This window comes from Diabrotica undecimpunctata, chromosome 2 (genome assembly GCF_040954645.1).
Source record: "Diabrotica undecimpunctata isolate CICGRU chromosome 2, icDiaUnde3, whole genome shotgun sequence".
NCBI classification, from domain to species: Eukaryota; Metazoa; Arthropoda; class Insecta; order Coleoptera; family Chrysomelidae; genus Diabrotica; species Diabrotica undecimpunctata.
The window spans coordinates 42,120,559-42,142,234 of NC_092804.1; the positions used below are offsets into that span (position 1 = coordinate 42,120,559).

The following is a 21,676-nucleotide window of genomic DNA, read 5'->3' on the forward strand; positions in this document are numbered from 1 at the left end:
TGAAAAGTACTGTATCACATAATAATCGATAACGTTGTTTTGCAATGAAATCTGTCAATTTAATGAATTATAAAAACTGTTTCTGACCTTAATGTCGGTACCTCAAAGTAGACTAATCAATAGAAATAATTTAGCTCAACTTTAATATTTTATTTCAATCTGGGAATTACTTAATTCGTATACTTTTAAATGTCAGAAGCTTCTGCTGAAGGAAATTTCGCCAGTTTTATTTCTGCAGTAGTTTGAGGACAAGTTTGAATTACAAGTTTGAAATGTTTCTTAGTCACAAACTTTTTTTTGTGTGTCTATACTTGATATTTTACAAAGTTACCATAAATTATTTTTTATATGGTATGAGTTTTAAGCGCAGATTTTCGCGGCAGGTATTTTGCAATGTACATTGTATGCGCGGTTTACGGGACGTGGCCTGGAATAATTTTTTCCTGGCTGTCCGTCCTCAACTGCCACATACATTATCAAAGACAATGCGGAAGCGAACGTAAACGTGAACTACTGCTATTCTCAACAATAATAATATAAATGGTTGGAAACATCATTAAATAGTGCAGTTCAAATACTTGGGACCGCACTCCTCTAGCTGTGAGCATCCAATAAGCAGAATTACAACACAGGATTGATAAATTGGAAAAAAATGCCACGGAATAGGTACTTATATTATTCGCCTATATTATATATTGCTAACATAGAGTTGGCAAGGAAATTAGATAAGGAGTACCGAAAGGTAGGAGTAACAATATATATATATATATATATATATATATATATATATATATATATATATATATATATATATATATATATATAATAACGGATTTATTACGGCTGTCGCCGCTTCTCCGCCCCCAATTTCCATCTTTTTCTGTCATATGCAGTTGCCTCTTCTAAGTCTCTTGCCGCCATTGCTTCATCAATATCGTTGCGCCAACTTCTCCGTGGTCGTCCTCTCTTTCTTCTTTCAGGAGGGATCCATTCCAGTACTCTCCTAGGCCATCTGTACTCTGGCATTCTTTTAACATGTCCGAACCAGATTAATTGTTTTCTTTCTATGTCATCATTGATATTTCTCTCCATTTTCATTTCGTTTCTTATTTGTTCGTTTCTAACTCTCTCCAGTTTCGATCTACCGCAGCTTCGTCTCAGATAATCCATTTCTGTCGTCATAAGTTTGTTTCTATTAGCTTTGGTGACATCCCATACTTCCGAACCGTAAAGTGTAATACTTTGGACTATACTACCGTAAATATGTTTTTTGGTTTCTCGTCGAATTGTTTTTTGCCAGAGAAGAGAGTTTAAGGCACGGGTCGCTGCTCTGCCCTTGTTTATTCTTTCCCTGATTTCATCTGCGCTATTTCCCTTCTTGTTGAAAATGACCCCCAAATATTTGCAGGATTGCACGCCTTTGATTTTGTCGTCTTCCAAGACTAGGTCACATATTTCATCTGTTCCCACTGAGAGATATTCACATGTTGTCATATTCATGTTTAGACCTGCCACCTCATATTCTTCTTGCAGTTTTCTTACCATATAGCTAAGATCGTAGCTGTCTTCGGCAATTACTACCTGGTCATCCGCAAAGAAAAGTGTATATAGCTTGTTTTCTTCCACCGTTATTCCCATGTTTCTACATTTTTTTTTAAACAATATTGAGTAACAATAAATCTGAATAAAACAAAACACCTCAGTGAAGAGACCACAGAGCACATACCTAAATTTAGGCGAATCCAAAAACGACACAGTAAAGGAACGTGAAACTGTAGTTATCTTGGGATAACAATTAATAAAGAAAGGACCGACAAGCAAGAAATTAAAGAGTAACCCAAGGAAGAAGAGATCTAAGTCGATTAAATAATATTATAGTTTATATTGTTCGTTATTGTCGATTCAAATAAAAAGACCCCGTTTAAATTTTATATTTTAAATTCATTCGTGCTAATTAAACTCATAACGCTAATTGAAAACTATCTTGATCACTTGAATGTGTAAAGGTGTATTGAAATTAAATGTATCAAGGGGGAATAAATTTTGTGATTTGTTGTACAATAAAATTTATTTAAATTTAATTTTTTAAAAATTGTTCACATGTATTTTTTATACATTTGGCATTGGTTATGGTGTCCTATGTATCAGTCTAAATTAGATATACTGAGAAAAGAGGTGCGGAGAAAATTGTAGATTTGACATGGATTTATATTTTTACGAAAATTGTTAAATGGTGCTTGCTGTACATTGTCTTGAATTGTTCCCCGAATTTGAATTAACATATCGTGGAACACGAGTAATATTTCATACAAGAACTCATTCAACAAATTGTAAACAATTAATCCACTATCACACTGCATCTTGTCTGATTGATGTTTTTCATCCAACTGTGTTACTTTTTAAAAACAATTGGGTTCTTTAAATATATAAGAAAATATTATTTAAACGGTTTTGTATTTGTAGCAACATTGTTTGATTCTAATCATGCAATGAAATTCCTTAAATTAATTATCACGTACATATGTAAGATATCTTAATTTCGTTTATAAATCTTACTGAGGAAAAATGATTAAGAAATTATTGAAAAGAAAATTATCACGTGCCACGTGGGCGATGTTATAAGATCTCACAAAGACGTCCTCCTTTCGAGCAGGGAAGATGTATGTTCCCTTTAGGTGAAGTCCTATAACAACGTGTCTCTAGTTTATCACATTTAACCATGATTGTCATGTAAATTAAAGGTTTTTACACATATTTACGTAGCTAGTTACAACTACTCTTAAAATGTTTCACTGATGATGGTCCGACTAGACCGAAACCATTTTGAAATATTGTAATCCTTTTGGATAAATTTTAATTGTTTTTTACACTTTACTTTTCTGTAAGTTATTTTAAAGGAGTTGCATTAAACACGGATGGAACAGAAGAACCAGAAATCCAAAGAAGAATAGTAAAGGGAAACAAAGCTTATTTTTCACTCGATCATGTGTTTCGCTCCAAAAACACACACTGGAGATCGAAAATCAGGGTCTACAAAACTATTATCAGACCAATAGTATGTTATGCATGCGAGACATGGGTGATGACAGAAGAGACAAAAAGAAAACTGGAAGTCTTCGAAAGAAATGTCCTAAGAAAGATATTTGGACCTATTAACGAAAACGGAATATGGAGATCCAGGTATAACCATGAACTCTACCAACTGTTCAAAGAGACACCGATCTCAGAATTCGTTAAACTTCAGAGACTTCGCTGGGCTGGTCATGTAGTAAGAATGGAGACAGAAAGATTGCCGAAAAGAGCCCTAGATAGTAAAATGCGGGGCGCAAGACCAAAAGGAAGGCCACGGAAAAGATGGGAGGATGAAGTGACAGCGGACGCGCAAAATTGGCTAGACGTGAGAACCTGGAGAAGATCGGCGCAGGACCGACAAGGTTGGAGGCATAGTTTGGAGGAGGCCAAGGCCCGATTTGGGCTGTATTGCCATTGGAGAGAGAAGTTATTTTAAACTATGGTATTGAGCCAACCATTGGGATTTTCCCGTTTTACTTTAAATTTAAGAAATTTAAGACTTTTAAATTGTAACATGTAAGGTACTTATTTCTTAAAAAACAACAAAGTTTTGACTGTTACGAAACAAGTTTCAGATAAGAAGCAATAGATAAAACGTATATATATACTAGATAACTTCCTCCTTTCTATCTTTCTTCAGTATTCCTGAAGCCATGCCTAGGAGTCGCTGTCTGATTGGGTTGGGTGGAAAAAGTAGTATTTCTTTATCATATTTATTTTAATGGTGCTAGACTTTTGGATAACCATTTGATTTTTAGTGTAGAGAAGTGGAATCAATAATGTCTAATGAATCAATTAACTTTTGGATCTAAAATTTGATTGGTGTACATTTATATACAAATGTAATTGAAGGTTACGGATTTCATGGATTTATTGGATGTTGTAATTTCTATTCATTGTCAAAGTCTGCGTTTATATGCATGTCTAATGCATGTATATCTCAAGATTTTAGATCGGCCCCTATTCTTTACACAAACTTGGGAAATATTTATTCCACGTTATAGACGTGTTTAACTATCGTCCTTATTATCGTTCGCTGCACCCTTATTTACAGCCTTTTAACAGATTTTTGCTTTTTATTAGAAACATATATCTATCTGTTTTGATATATTATTCTTTTTTAAATCTTTTCACTGTTATTGGGCTGGCCTGTTAAGATAGTTCCAAAGCATTATAGTTTAGATCTGCTATGAAGGATGTTGTGAAAATACGTATGCCCGAAAAAGAAAAAATGCATCCTAAAAATATTGCATATTTTGATTTCATACTGAATTGTGCAACAGGGTCAGGTCTGCACGTAGTGTAAAGTACAGATCATATAAACTGCAAAATATTACCTTCGAATTCTGCATTAGATGCGGTACGGGCGGATTAAGGTATAATTTGAAATAGGACGTGATTACATACGATTATATATAATTTTTAAACAATTTGTGACAAAACCTATTAATAAGGCAGGTTATTTTTAACATAGGTAATCCACTATTTATACTTCAAAAGATTATTAAATTTTCATACTAAGAAAAACATTCTTCTTCTAGTTCCATGACCCATGTTGGCTACCATATTCGTTATCGCGACTTTATTAGCAGCAGCTCTAAGTCATGATGTAGTCGATTTTCCGTACCATTGTCTTAGATTTTTTAGCCATACTGTTCTTCTAGCAGCACCATGTTTACTTTGGACGTTTCCCTGAATGATGGGATAAATAAAAGTTTATATTTTTCCGAGTGTCTCATAATGTGACCGAAGTATTCTAGCTTGCGTTTCTTTATTACATTGACCAGTTGTGTTCTTTGGTTTAGCCATCTAAGGACCCCCTTGTTTCTGACACTCTCGACTCAGCTTATCTTTAGTAGTCTGTATGCCAACATCTCAAGAACTGAAGATCTGAAAAAAGTCTTAGACGGAAAATAAACAACAAATCAACTTCTGATAGAAAAAAAGTAGGATTTTGATTTAAAATTCAGCAAAATGGATTTGCGTTTATATGTCGTTGTTGCTGTCCTCTTCTCTATTAAACAGTTCTGTTTCAGACTCGCTTCCAAATTTGTGATAAATTCTCTTCATCCATAATGAATTTTCCACTGAAATACTCATCTTCAGTTTTTTTTAACATATCTGTAAGTATTTGCCCAAATCTCCGACATGATTTCATTTAGCCTTGTGTTTGCTATCTCTTGATTATCTACTAATTTAAAGGTGATGCTGAGGTTTTTTGCCGCTACTTTATTTTTTTTAATGGCCATATATTTTCAATAGCGTTAAGTTCTGAATGATATGGTGTTAAACGTACAACCGAGTGGTCGTACTCTGCTAGTAATAGAGCTTTTCATCTGCCGCCATGTTTTTCGTATTGACAATGAAATATAATATATATTATACGTCATACTTACTGGTTTATAAATCTATAAAGAAATATTTATTAAATAAATATTTGTGTTTAATAAAGCAATAACATTGTTTATAAAAACATAATGGCTTCAAAAAATTCTTTTTTTTATTATTGTATTTGTTATTATTAGGAAAAGGTTTTTGTAAAATATATATTTCAAAAGGTTGTACGGAAAGACGTAATTTACCCGTGTGTACCCATGGCTGGGTAACAATGAGACAGTATAAATGTATACGTTAAAAAAACTAAAAAACCAAGTTTAATATGCAAAATACTTATTTTTAACAAAATAATACAACGAAAATAGTACATATTGTGTCAAAAGTACATAAAAATGTCTTGTAAGGAGAGAACGAAGCAGTGTTAATGCATATTGATCAAATTAAAATTTAACTCGAAATAGAAAAACTAATTTTGTCGTTTAGTATAGCCGTAGTTAAGTGGCTTTGGTAATATCCTCTTAATGTCCTTCATTGAAATTGTGACAATATCTGGAATTGCGAGAAAATAAAATTTCGACTCAATTTTCAGACTTTTCCTCATAGAAGTTACCTCCGCCTCATTGGTCTGTATTGCGCAACAAAGTAGCTTTCCGATATAGTAAACAGACTTTGCTTTTGTATTTTCCGGTTTGAATTCTACCAGAACACAATCCTCGACCTTAGGAGTTCTCGATAAATCTTCAAACGCTGTAGGATCTAATTCAGGTTCAAATCGGTCAGATGATGTATCAGAATACCATTCTTCTTCTTGATCCTCTTCATCACTATCTTTTATCTTGATGGCATCAGGATTGAACAAGTAATGGAAATAAAATACCTGGGAATTACACTGTCTAGCTATGGAGACCTGGACAAAGAAGTGAGAGATCAAGTACAAAAATCAAATAGACTGACAGGATTCCTTAATAACACTATATGGCGAAACAGACACATTAACACTGAGATGAAGTCAAGAATTTATCAAGACCAATAATGAAATATGTCTCAGAAACAAAACCCGACACAGCCATAAAGCAAAGGCTACTGGAAACGGCAGAGATGAGAGTCCTGAGAAGAATTACAGGAAATACGCTGAGAGATCGAAAGAGAAGTGAAGGCATTAGAAGAAAATGTAACGTAAAGTGTATAAATGAATGGACACAAAATAGAAAAAAGAATGGAATAACCACATAAGCAGAATGGAGGAGACTTGTGTCGTCAAAATAGCAAGAGATATGTCACCAATCGGCAGAAGAAGTATCGGACAACCGCGCAAAAGATGGAGTGACAACCTTCCATAGAGGTATTAATCCGCCAATAAACAAGCAGAATTGCTTATAAAGAGAAAAAAGAAGAAGAAGAAGCAGAAGAATAACACTCTTCTGTTCTATTGCTTTTTGATTTTTTTGTTTCTGTCTTTATTCCAGCTCAATTTTCACAGGAGTATCATATACTATCGTTTTTCCCTTCTTTCGAACTTTGGATATTTCATTTCGTGGTTTAGCCTTTAGGTGATCTTCTAATTTCTTCAGAACTTGGTAGCTACTTCTTCAGCTTCCTGATTTACTGGATTACGGAGAGGGGTTCGGTTAGCTAACGGCATTTGGGGTCTGTCAGTGACAGAATAGGGCAAAATGTCAATATCTGTGAATATTTCTCTATTGAAAGGATATATTTCACATTTTTTAAAGGCTGAGGTAATATTTGCGGGAGTCATTGCTCGTTGATGTGTTTCTCCTACACAAGCTGTAGCCTCATAAATCGTAACTGGCTTTCTAGGATAATGCATTAGCCAGCTATCTACGGCAGCATTATAAGCTAAGCTGAAAGGCTTAAAAACGCCTACATCTAAAAGCTGCAACTTATTCGTTGAATGCGCTGGAAAGGTAACGATAGTAACGCCATTTTCTTTGGCCACCTTTATCACTTGGATAGACAGGTGGCTTTCATGATTGTCATAGAGTAAAAGATTTGGGTTTTCCTTTGAACTGGATGTGTTCCATTATTTTGAAAAATAGCTCAGCATTCATCCACTCAGAAGGAGGCGCAAGTCCTAAAGTATCGGGTGGAGCACCAACAATCATATGCTCCTTAAAATGGACACCTAGGAAAGCCATTGCAGGTGGGAGATGATTTCCCTAAAGCACTTCAAATTGCACATGTTGTTACAAGCGCGCCCTTTTCTCCTCCTCCTTTTTCACATTTATTTAGGTTGTGCCGATTAAATGATGTAGCCCTTGATAAACTACATGGTTCTCATGGACATGATTGCATTTCTCCGTATAAAATTTCTCTTCAATTCTTCTCCTGTCGTTTTATTATGGGACCATGTCGGTGGCGTTTTCAAATGGTTTGTGGATGCCAATTTGTACGCCAGTTTCCTGCAATCAGTAAGAGGTAATCCTTAAGAAATCGGAGCATTTTATAAGGTAATCTGCTAAGACTTTCTCTTGCTCGGTACGAACTACCTTATTTACAGAATAGTTAGGTGTATACCTAATGGATTCATCTGCAATGTTTTTTCTTTTTTGACATATCTGAGAACAGTTAGTATCTTATGACTATCTGTGAAGTATTAATGAGAGTAATTATTAGTTACCTAGACAGGGATTGAAAACTTGATTTTTCCCGTTTTGCAACAAATCTAATACTGCAACCTCATATTACATATCCTCAGAGAATGTTCCGCGATTAGTTTTCCTCGGTGGATTTCTAGGTATTTTAAGTTCCTTTTAAAGATGTCTAGAAGAAAAATGAAAAATATAATTTTTTTAGATCTATAGACAGTGACACATTATAATTTGCATTATTTAAGAATTACATCGTGTTAACTAATCCAGACACAACATTACAGGAATGCTACAAAACTGCTGATATTAAACAAACGTTTATAAAAAATTCTCAAATACCTTTTTTAATTTACTTTTCGTCAACCAAACACACACGACCACTTCCAAACATAAACTAACGCTGCTTACTGCTTATTCACTAAACATATTATAAATCGACAGTTGGCGATAAAACAGACAATCACAGGAAGTGTCAACTATGAAACCTGAATAGGTCGGAAGATATTTCAAATGTCTCACTGTTACCCATGTCTCATTGTTATTGTTACCCAGGCTCCCCTATCTACTGTAAATGCGTACTATAGCTATAGATTCTCATCAATGTAGTCATTTATATTTAGGCGTAAGCTTAATTAAAGCTTTCTTTAAACCCTTTGTTTTTATGTAGCGTTAGTTTTGGATGTACGTACCTATTTAAATTTATAATTTGTTTAAATTTTTGTAATGCATATTTACAGTGCCGAAAAACTATTTTCCACTGTATTCAGGCTTTTTATATTTTTATGTATTTTTTAACATTTGGAGACACACGTAATTTTGTATTTCAAAGTATCCTTTGAATATTCATTATTTACATGTGTATTTTATCTTTTTAAATTTTCTATAAAAAAATAACCTTGATCCTATTATTTATATTTCTAATGTTAGTAAATTTTCGCCTTTATCTGAGCGTAGATAAGTACGAGATTTAGTCAATTTTCGATCATCTGACAACAGTGGCCGGAATTTAACTTTACTCTAGTATTCCTGATTTAGCTTTGTTGCGCGTAGTAAACGCAAACGCAAATGCGATCGCCACCGCCAGTGATAGCAAACGATCGTCCTCTTTACGTTCTGAATTAGTAAATAGAGATGTGCGATATTTCATTAACTGTGATTTTTTCACTTATCCTAAACAGACTGGCGCTGTTCTCAATATTTTCTCCTTATAAAACCCACTTTTTAAAAAGTTTCCTTTTAACACCCACAATAAATTAAAACCCTCCACTGACAACATAGTTGACTATAAATAATACTATTAGAGTTAATAAGACTTACAATCGCAAACTTGCGTAAAAGTTTGCCGTTTATCAAGTTCATTTGAAATGAACAATATTAAAAATGTTGTGTTATGTTGGTCAAATTTTGACTTCGATTGGAAGTTACTATAAAAACAAGCATACGTGCTCATAGCCAATATTAATTGTAACTTCAAAGTAACAAAATATTCACAAGCAGTTTATTAATAAAATAAAATTGCATCAATTAAAACAGTAAAACAAAGGTTTCTGTGTGTATTTTTGAAATTTTTGAGTCACTTATAGATTATAGGTTAGAAATATAGGCACCGTCATATACATATAATACAAGATAGACTGATCGTTGCAATACCAGCCCGTTCCCGTAGTGCAACAGAAAAGAAGTCCCTGCATCTCTTTCTAACTTGCCAGGTTTATCAACCATGTGATGTAAATAACCAATGAGAAGGTCACGTGGTCGGTAAACCCGGTCCAATAGACAGAGTTACAGGGACTGCTTTGCGTCAGTTTTTTCTGTTGCACTGGGGGAACACGATTGTATTGCAGCAGTCAGTCTATCTTGTATTATATGTCTATGTGCTATCAGCTATCTGTAGGAACCATAAACATTTATAATATAAATAGACTGACTGTTGAAATACAGTCCCGTTTCCCAGTGTGATAGAGAAAACTGACGCAAATCAGTCCCTGCATCTCTTTCTGATGGACCAGGTTTCTTTGGTCATTTAGGCGCGTGATCGATAAACTCGGCAAATTAAAAAGAGACGCAGGGACTGCTTTGGACTAGACTTGAGCCGCAAAATAAATGTTTCAAAATTGTTATTAGTACTAATAAAAAGTCCATTCACAGTTTATTATACCAGTGATAGTTAATAGCACAAAAACATTTACACTTAACTTAAAGGACAAATAAGCCAAGAGTATAACAACATGTAGTAACAGTAACAATTTAATAGAGAATGGTCAAAATAGCAAAGTTTAGAGATATCTAAAGTAGACAGTTTCAATTATTATTGTCGTCTCCGGTGTAATTAATAAACGTATGAAAAACTGATTGCAACTTGGTACAAGTTTCCATGTTTATTAATTTGTCCAACTATTGCGCAATATGGTGTTATATTGCGTAGTTGGCCGGTACGCTCTTATTGTGGCATTATCTTGAAGAAACAATGCCATTATGGTTTTATTAGGTGGTGGAAATAAAACACATTCTTTCTAAGAAGAAAAAAACTCAGCTTCAGAGTCTTAGAAAGAAACAGAGCCCTTCGAGCAAAGTGCTCTAGGGAGCTACCCTACACGGGTAAAACCATGAGTTAGACACTACTGACACTACTGACTTGAGATCCGAAAATGTCCCATATTCAAAGACAAATCAACTTCCACGTGAAACTCCTTCATTTCTCAACCAATCAAATTTAATTATATGTTCCAGAAGGAAGGGCGATGAACATCGAAGTGCGTGATTGGTGGCACTTGATGACATTATCAATTAGGTTTTGTTTGTTAAATTTTCTGGTGGGTTTGTTTTACATTCGAATATGTCTTCTTCTTCTTCCTGATGTGCCTATCCGTTACGAATGTTGGCGATCATCCTCGCAATCTTTATCTTATCTGCAGCAGCGCGGAAAAGCTACACAGATGTTGTATTGAACCAGATTCTGAGGTTCCTTAACCAAGATGTTCTTCTTCTTCCTGGACCTCGTTTTCCAAATATTTTTCCTTGCAGCATGGATTGAAGGAGAGCATATCTCTAGCAGCTAGAGAGCATATTAAAGGTATATATTTATTATAAATTAATCGATTGTCTTAAAAAACAACAGAATAAATTTTTAAACTGCCAATTCTATATTCTCTTTTTTTGTAATATATTTTTATTTTTTATACTAACACAATATTAAATCAGGATAGTAATCATTATCTCCAAACCGCATTTTATTATTAGTTATGTTACAATATCACGGGAACCAATTTTACATTTCGGAATCCCCATCTCTATACTGAACTTTAAAAAATGCTCCTTGAGAGCCCACGACTACTGGTAACTGGTAAATTTATTCGCTTCTCGCTCGTGAGCGTTCCGCCTTGAACCGCTAAAACCCGGCAAAACCAGCTGTAACCGGTTAATTCAAAACATATCCGAACATAGCCCGTTCTTTCGTTTGTTTAGTTCATATAATAGCGTTTGAATTGGGAGACTTTAATGAAATTAAATCAGTGTTATCCTAGTATGATCTTACGTTGACGGCAATAAAAATAGTTAATTTTAGTGTTGGTGGATACAAGTGGATACTCGGAGGTTTATATGATCGGTACGTTCGATTATTTTGATGGTACAGGAATGGTGGCAACGATTCCCTTATTTTTTGATGTCACTAAAAACGAGCATTTACAAAAATATCGTCTATACCAATTTATGGTCGCACAAGATTTTTTACTCAGATGACAAGAAGTATAGCCTCCTAGGGGCTTGCAGCAATTGGAGAGATTTGTACTTTTGTCACGGAAGAACGTCCTTAGCCCTTATTTGAAAGTAATATGGGTGAAAACAATAGTTTTTTCTTGTTAATACACACCATGACAATTACTCAGACTGACTGTGTAGTACAGGCGCAATTTTTTCACACTTTTTCTGGAAACTTGGAGCAAGCAAGACTCGTGGGAAAGAGAATGAGTCTGCGAGTTCATCCTCACTTGAGAAATTCCAGACACAAAAACTCTTTGCAAAGATTGAATTCGCCGAATTTGCGAACTTTGTTGAAGAAAAATGCCATTAATGTCAAACACCATCTACGGACAGTGCATATGTAGGTATTGCTGTTTTTTTTATTTTCTTTCATCTAAAAGTAATTCTTTGGCATAATTTTATTCTTACATGATATATTTACATCTTTTACGCGATATTTGATGACCGTTTTAAAGGTTTATATTTATATAATAATTTTGATAATTTATAAAGAATATGTTACATAAAGAACAGTTTGTAGTTTGTATACAATATTGTAGCCTAGACATGTAAGACTATGAAAAGTAAAAACGTGGCAACGTTGACCTTAGAGGCGTGTTAAAACATTTAAATTTTTTATCATGACCTTTGTCAATATTACAATTACATCGCAAGTAAATAGCAATAATTTTTTAGGTGTAAAAACTGTAAAATTCTGCTCTAATCAAATGTTTATAAATGAGCTAATACATTTAACTAGTTTTTTTTCTAATTTTTACAATATCTACTATCAATATCCACAATTATTTGTTTTATGACTGAAGTACCTACCTCTATTTTATTAAGTCTTTATGTATAATAATAATATAATATTAAAATTAAATAAGATATTTTTTTTATTTTTATATCACTTCATACCACTTAGCTTTATAATTATTGCACAGTCCTTCATTATTGCAATTTTAGAGATAAGAAACAAATAACAGTAGTGTAGTGTAGGGAGGTGATAACTGATAAATTGTTAGAGAAAGAAGAAAAAATATAGTGGTTAATATAATTGCTAACTACTATCATATTATGGTGATACCAATTCAAAAGAACCACTCATCATCCTTGGCACATTGTGGGTCATAGACTGTTTCAGGATCAGTTTTCATTCCTTTTTATTATTTTCCTTGGATTTTTATTTCCTTGGTACAATAATAGGCAGTTGAAGTGTAACACTGGCCCTGTTACTTTCATTGTATATGGTAGACTCAAAAAAATAATACCAGACTACCCTTTTAAATTCTTAAGCTGCATTAGTGGTATAAAGGGATGATGCCTAGGTGACCTAGAATGCTAAAGCATATCTCACTAATATTTTTATTCATCTGGATGTCATGAGAATTCTGATTTCTGGTCTTATAGTACCAGTAGTAAAGAGAATAATACGTATCATATTATGGATCTGGATATTTTCCATTCTCCATTGTCTCATTATTTATATCTCAAGATCTCTATATTTGTTCATATTGAACATCTTGTTGTATTTAGTTTATTATTTATTATGAAATCTGGTTTATTATGTATCAGTGTTTGTGGGCATAGTATCAAAGAATATAGACGCTTATAAGCGTCTATATTCTTTGATAGTATAGTGTCAATATAGCTTATAGTTGTCATTTTTAAGTAAGGTATTGATATATTGGATATATTTATAATACGGGAGATGGTCAGTTTGGAAAAGTCCCAATTTGTTTGGCTAGTTCTTTATGAAGTATCTTTCCTACTGAATAATGTGGTTATCGTATATTCTTTTCTGATAGATATCTGACAACCCCCGTAATATGGATAAGTATTTATTATTAGATAATTTTTTTTACAAAATTCACTCTATTTGTCTGTACTTTCTCAGTGTGCAGATATTTCCTGGATTGGAAATGCCCCTATAAAAATAAAGTTATTAATCTATTTAAATAATTTTTTTAGACGTTTTTCACATTTGGTCCCAGTGAAGATAGCCCCAAATTAGCTGTCAATTAAGTTTCACAGAAAGAAATATTGCGTTGGCAGTGTTGCCATGCCTTTATAATGTATATGTTATATGCTTCAAATACAAAGAGATAAAGCTTTTAAAATGTACATTTTTATTATATTATTTTATGGGTTCTGCAATTTTATACCTTATATAAAACATTAATGAATTAATATTTGTTTCGTTTGATATTAATTTCAATTAATTATTGGAATTTTTTTTTGGCAATTGCTCTTTGATAGGCTAGCATATAGATTTAGCAATAGAGCCAGGAACCTCAAACCACCAGTTGCCAGATTGCAACAGATGTCTTTTTAACTTCATCATTTATACCGCCATTTTACTATTTACTTTTTCTTTTTTTGGTAATTGTTAAGTATTAGTTTTTAAATATCTTATTGCTTTTGGTTGCGTATGTTTCATTTGTAACGTAAATTTCAACACTGCCAAACACCAATATTTCATTCTGTCAAACCCATTTGAGGCTATCTTCACTGGGACCAAATGTGAAAAACGTCCATTTTTTTAATTACATGTAAAAACAGGTTACGGATCACTTGAAAACAAAACGAAAAAATCATAAAAATTTTTATTTTTCAATATCTCAAAAAGTGTAGGTTTTTTTATTTTCTATTTGACGAATCTTGTTTCTAAATGACATCGGGAGTAAATTCGCTGTTTTAGTTTTGGAGTGCACATATTTCTTATTTAAAATCATTCTAGTGAAGAATCTAGACATTAAAAATGAAGTTGTTCTAACTTCCTTATTAACCCTCAACTGGATAGACCCTATTTTAATACACACAGAGAGACATGCCGTCTGACAGTCTACAATGTAGGAGAGGGGATAAGAACTAAACTTACAAACTTTTTTAATATATTTAATAGTACTCTAAAAGCTGTTTGTATTTGCATTTGAACACAGTAAAGAAACTCAAAATATCGTGAGAGTATAAAAAAATAACTACGACTTTCTAACAGCTAATCATTTACAGTTCGTGACAGTCACATTTTTTACTTTTCATTACAGTGAAAAAATAAATATACATCAAGTAAGTTTTTTTATATGAAAAGCACTAACACATACTGGATTACGTAAAAATTAACTCGCGAAATTATTTTGATGTTGAAAAAAATGTCCAGCAACTGTAAAAGTTACATACAATCGGTACAAATTGGTTTCGTACACTGAAGACACACAGGTTTTCTACATCGGCCACAAAGGTATTTTGTCATACGGTTCTTCTTGCGAGGGCACAAATAACATCGCTTCTCTAGTACTAATGGCTCGTTATCATCTACTTGGTTATTCTCAGGAATTCCAAGAATACTCGCTATACTATAAAATTACCCATTCTTCGCTTCATATGATCTTCTACTAATTGTTTTGCTAATATTTTAGCAAAAGCAGATTTTTTTGGTATTTTAGAATTGTTTTTGTAACTTTGGTGCAGCATGTATGCATTTACGCTATCAGATTCTATTTATATGCTATCAGATTCCAAATAAACATCATCTTGTACTTGATCAACATCACTAGCGTCACTATCTAATTCGTCAAACCACTTCAAAGCTGTATCTTCAAAATCAGTATCGGTAAAACGGATTTTTTTTTTTGATGGACCGGCCATGATTGTAACAAATACGCGACGTTTTCAATGAAACAAAATGTAACCTGAACCTAGACGGGTCGTCTAACAGACGTGTCGTCTAACTGATTTTCGGGTATAACTTTTCCAAATATGCGTATTTCTTTACCTAAGTCGGGTCACTAATAGTCAACGAATAATATAAAGAATATATGAAGTGATGTGCCGATGGGCGGAGTTATTTGTACAGAGTGTTAAAAGTTCTTTATGCTGTAGTCTGTCAGACGGCACGTCTCCAGTTAAGGGTTAATAAATATATGTTATGAACATTAAATTTAACCACAGATATTTGGAACGCTCTGAACCCAGTGGCAGAGTAATTTTTTTAATAAAATATTGTTAATAAGAATACTTATTTTTGGCTATAAAAATTATTCTTTTACCTTGAAAATTGGATTAGATATTTTAGATTTTTTCCCGAATTACATATTTTATTACTTGACCTTAAGGAAATATTTAAAACCAATTAAAATCTTCAAATTTTACAAGAGGACTTCCAATCTAAATTGACCACAAGTGGAAATATCAGACTATTAACCACATATAAATTGGATAGAAATATAACTTGATGTTTAAATTTTATTTTGGTTGAGTTTACCGAAAGTACAAGCTGATTATATCCGCAAATGTCAAACATGGATCAAAAAATTTCGGTTTAGCAGTGTTGGCACATAATAGTAAAACAATCAGAATGCCCACTCTGCTTATCAAGATAAGTACGCGCATCTCGTTCGCGCAGACGGAATCAGCCATGTTTTAAACGGAACCAGTGCTGTTCAGTGAAATTTTATCTGGTGTGTATAGAAAAATTAACCCAGTTTAATTGATTTACGGCTACCATAGACATAATATGCAATTATTTCAAATTTACTAAATTATTAATCTCTAAAAATTTCTCAATCCGAGTCTGTGTTTCCGTTTAAAATATGGCGATCGCGTGCTGACACACTTCAAAGGCGGCATCTGAAAGTGGGCATTCTGGTTGTTATTTATTCTGTAGTGTTGGCATGTTTTTATAATGTAGATGCTGTATGCTTCAAATATAAAAAGATAAAGCTTTAGAAAAGTGCATTTTGTTTATATTCATCATCATCCAGTCTCAAGAGTCCACTGCTGAACATAGGCCTCTTCCTCATGTTTCTAACCCCGTCTATCTTGCGCCGCTCTCATCCAGTTTTTATCGAGTCTTCTTAAATCGTCAGTCCATCTTGTAGGTGGTCGACCGACGCTTCTCTTGTCTTCCCTTGGCCTCCATTCCAATAACCTCTTTGTCCATCGCCCATCTGTCATTCTGGCTATGTGTCCTGCCCATCTCCATTTTAGTCTGGCTATCTTCTCGATGATGTCAGTCACTCCGGTTCTTCTCCTGATGTCTTCGTTGGTTATTCTGTCTCGCAGAGTTATTCCTAACATGGACCGCTCCATTCTTCTCTGCGTGACTCTCAGTTTGGTAGCTGCTGCTTTTGTTAAGGTAAGTGTTTCTGCTCCGTACGTCAAGACTGGGAGGACGCACTGATCAAATACCTTTCTCTTTAGGCATGTGGGCAGCTCACTTTTAAAAGTTTCTCTCATGCTGCCCACCCAAGGCCGATTCTTCTCTTCAGTTCATGAGTCTGGTTATCCCTGCCAATCATAATTTCATGTCCCAGGTATTTATATCTATCTACGAGTTCTATTTCTTTTCCACCAATACTGATGTTCTGGTTGGGTACCAAATTGGTCATGATTTTTGTTTTCGAGATATTTATATTTAAACCTACACTTTCTGTAGCCACAACGAGTGCCTGTACCATCTCTCTTGCCATACCTAGATCTTCAGCTATTATAAGTATATCATCGGCGAAACGTAAGTTGTTTAGATATTCTCCATCTATTTTTATTCCCTTTGTCATCCAATCCAAATTCTTAAAAGCATGTTCTAGCACCGTATTAAAAAGTTTAGGTGACATTGGGTCTCCTTGTCTAACCCCCCGTTCTATTTTTATGCGATTACTGTTAGTATGTAATCTGACAGTGGTTGTTGCCTGCAGGTATATTTTGTATAATAATTTAGTATATCTATAATCTAGCCTGCATTCTTTAAGCGCCTGTAATATTTTGCTTAGCTCAACTGTGTCAAAGGCTTTGTTTGTTTTTGTTTATATTGTTTATATTTTGTTTATATTATGTTATGAATTCTGCAATTTTTGATTTATATAAAACAAGAATGAGTAAATATTTGTTTATTTGGAGATTAATTGCAGTTAATTAATAGAAATTTTTTTTGGCAATTACCCTTTGATAGATTAGGGGATAGATTTGACAATTCCCAAATCAGCAATTGCCAGATTCTAACAGATGTTTGCAATTAATCTCGAAAAAGAAAAATATTTACTCATTGTTGTTTCATATAAATTAAAAATTGCAGAATTCATAAAATAGTATAATTAAAATGTACTTTTTAAAAGCTTTTTCTCTTTATATTTGAAGCATAAAACAAATGCATTGTAAAAACATCCCAACAGTGCCAAAACGAAATATATTATTTCATGGTTGACTTTTGCGGCTAGATTCGGCTTGTACTTTTGGTAAACTCAACATTTTTTTAAGGAAGAGTTTTTTGTGTACCAGCAATGGAGGTTTCCAAAATATCAAACTTAGAAAATGTGTTTACATTTTTTGCTTAGTTTCGAGATTACCTAGACGATTAGGCATTAGACAACATTGTATAGTCGTAAAACCTACATATGAACAGATGATCTTTGATGAAAACATAGGAAAATTCTTATGCAGCTTATTAGATTCTCAAATATGAATACTAAGGAATGTCACAATATGGAATCAAAACAATCAATTTATTTCATTTAATTCCATCTTGACACAGTGTGTTACACTTTCTAAATCTATATTTAGCTTCAATTTAAATTAATGTAATTTGAATCTAAAAATACGACGTAATAAACAGGATGGAGGTCTATCTGTTTGATTGTTAAATTGCTATGTCGTTAACGTTTTTTGTGTTGATATTTAATTGATGCAAACACTGATGGTCTCATGTTCAATGGAATGCACTCTTACAGGGCAAGCTCAATGTTTTAGCAGCCTGAATTCAATATATTTTGGATTTTAATTTAGAATTAAAACACACTGTCTTTAATATTAAGTTAAAAATAGACATTACTATCTAAAAATAAATTATATAATTAACAAAATTGAATTTATTATTATACTAGAATATTTTAAATTTTATACAGTAATATAAAGATTCCAGTGTGAATCAGTAGTTGTGCGATTTTATTTACTGTTTTTTTTATAATTTTTCATTTTTCCTCTACAATATACTCTTCTCGCATCCCTACGTTGCTCCATGCAAATCTACTGTGCGAATTGAATCAGTGCTCAACTTGTGGCAGACTGTGGAGTAGTTGTGCAGATTTTTGTTTTATGTTCTCTCGTGACTTGTGGTGGATTCCTTTCAAACAGAATTTGATTTTTGGAATATATAGAATATGCAGGGTGTTAAATCTGACGAATATTGTAGGTGTCCCATAACTGTGACCTGGTTTTTGGCTAAATACTCCTTGAGTTAAGGTCTTGTGTACAAATAGAGTGCTTGTTGTCGTGATGGAGGATCTAGGCGTTTCCTCATTTTGTGCATCTTTTTGCAATTTTTTTCACGGAGTCTTTATAAAACCTCTAAATAGTAATATCTATGAACTGTCTTACCTGGTGGTACCCATAGATGAACTACACCCTAGATATTGAAGAAATAATTAACATCGCATTGAACTTGAATATTTAGTGACTATCAACATTTAGCAAGTATGCCTACTGTTGTAATATGAACTACAGTAGCAGAGGTTTTAAAATTGGTCCACTTAATTTGGTCTTGAAAATATCCCAAAAAAAAAATAATAATTTAACTTTCATATGCTCATTTGTTTGGTTATCATATGCCCCCCTTCTTTTATACTATTTTCTGAGGTATAATGGAACGGGATATAATGGATAAATTTTAGGAACGGCAATATGTATCACTATTGCCATAAAGTTAGTAGTTTTTTATATTTAACATGTTCAAGCCAAATAATTAGTAAAGACAGTTTCAAGTATGTTTAAATTTTAACAGCAGAAAAACAGTATTAATTATTTAAAAAAAAAATAGTTTAATTAAGATGCCCAAAGTGCATTAATAAGCCAACCTTAAGGCGGCGCCAGATATGCGGTATTTGGTAAATACTGAACAAGTGCTTGTTATTTGCCTATTAGTGTGGACGGGTCCGTACGTTGTCGGTCTTTTCAACACTTCAAAGTAAACAAATATTCGCCGTTTGAATATTTTTATTTACATCCACTTATTCGTGCAAGCATAAGTAAGTTTTTGAGTGGTTAAAGTTTATATCGTTTATTAAAGTAGTTTTTTCCATAGCTAATGTTAAAGTGTTGCTATAACAAGTGTTTTGAGTAGATAAAGTATCACTTTAACGCAAGGGAAGATAAAGTGACACTTTAACAGCAAGAGTAGATAAAATGTTTGAACTTTTTTTTATTCAATAAAATTTACAAATTCAAACACATTAAGGATTAAAAACAACTGAAATTTTACAATTAACATTATTAGAAATATCTATTTTTGGAGCATCACAACTTGTACTTGTTTGCTTAAACACTTGATTCGAGGTACTGGATTGATTTTCTGGTCCGCTAAGTATACACTTGGATACAGCAATCTTATTGCTTGTTGACTCTTCAATGTAAGATACTGCAACAATGCCCCGTGTACATTTCTGAATTTGCAAGTTTCAAAAAATCTGCAATCTTCTTGGGGATATTATATATAGTGTTAATCCCCACCGGTTGAGTAGTGCACTTTTGCTGTCGGTAATTTACAAAAAACTTACTGTGAGGTACGTTTTTTGGGCGCAAGGCAATATACTTTCTCACAATTTCCAAGAAACTCAGTCCACTTTTCTTCTCAGTAATACAAAGCGACCTTTCCTGTTTGGTTTTAGTATCAGATAATGAAACGATTATCATCGATTTTCTGTCGTCCACGTTAAACACTTCTAACTTGTACAATTCATCGGACCTAGTCGCTCCATGCACACCAAAAATAGCAATAACCTTCATCAACAAATAGACGTCATCAGGAGCTTCTGTCAGAAATTTAATAATGTCATCTGACTCCAGGATTTTGGACTTTTTAGCTTTGTATCCTCCACTCAGGTTTTTTAGTAAGGTGGTTAACTTGCTGAATTTAGAAATGTCACAATTTTCATTCACCAACAACGTACGCTTCAGAATCGAATAATACGACCATAATGACGATGGCATCGCTTTCTTCGACTTTTCAGAAAAATACGCCAGAAGTATTTTTTCACACACGCCATTGATATTTTTAATGCTTTTCCACTTTTTAAAAGACTGGTATTCTTTCTCATACATCATTCTAGATTTGTGTGCCCACAATAAACTTTCTGCTTCCAACGCTGCATTTTCTACATCTGATGGCAGGTTTTCCTTTTCTTGTGTCAATTCTTTTCCGTCCATTTCGTATTTATTTACTTTGTACACAAAACGCAACAATATTCTCCGCAAAAACCAAAACGTAACATTTGTTTGACATTTGTTGACAAAGTAATTCATATCCCTAGCAACGGAGCAACACAATTGCGATTCTTGTGCTAAAAATTATAATTTTCTTTGAAATTCTATTTTTCTCCTGAACTTGAAGTCTTGCTATAGAAAAAAATGTTGTATTGCACACGACGATAAAATCGCATTATCTTCTCGAGCATAATTAGCGGCTCGACTGATGTCTGGACGCTAAAAAACGCTCTCGAAGATAAAGTACAATTTTATCGTCTTGTACAATAAATAACTATTAGTTATTGTCACAGAGTGTAGAAAATACTGAAAATAGTAAATATGGAGTGGACCAATGGAAATATTTTACAATTTTTGGATGCATATGAAAATAAACCTGAATACGAATCTTTTATGCCAGGGCACTCATTTGCTGGAATTGCATTTCTCCACTTTGTATTTTTCTTACTAATTATTGGTCGCACTTTAGAAAGTAGATAAGTAAAATCTTCACTGGACATTCGACAAAAATTTTGAAATTTTCCAGATAGTTCTTTTAGCAGATCTGCCAATAAGTTTGTGCCACTGTACCTAAATCCTATTATCTTGTTACGTACATGTAAATAAAACATTCTGGCATTTTAATACTTACCGTTGTCTACTTTGATTATCTGACACCATCCACC

At 33.3% G+C, this 21,676-nt stretch overlaps 1 protein-coding gene across 1 annotated transcript in view; it reads left to right on the forward strand.

The window, feature by feature from the left end:
* Positions 1-21,676, forward strand: part of gem (transcription factor CP2 like gemini) — a 103,433-nt gene that overhangs the window by 65,333 nt on the left and 16,424 nt on the right. The window lies entirely within an intron of this gene.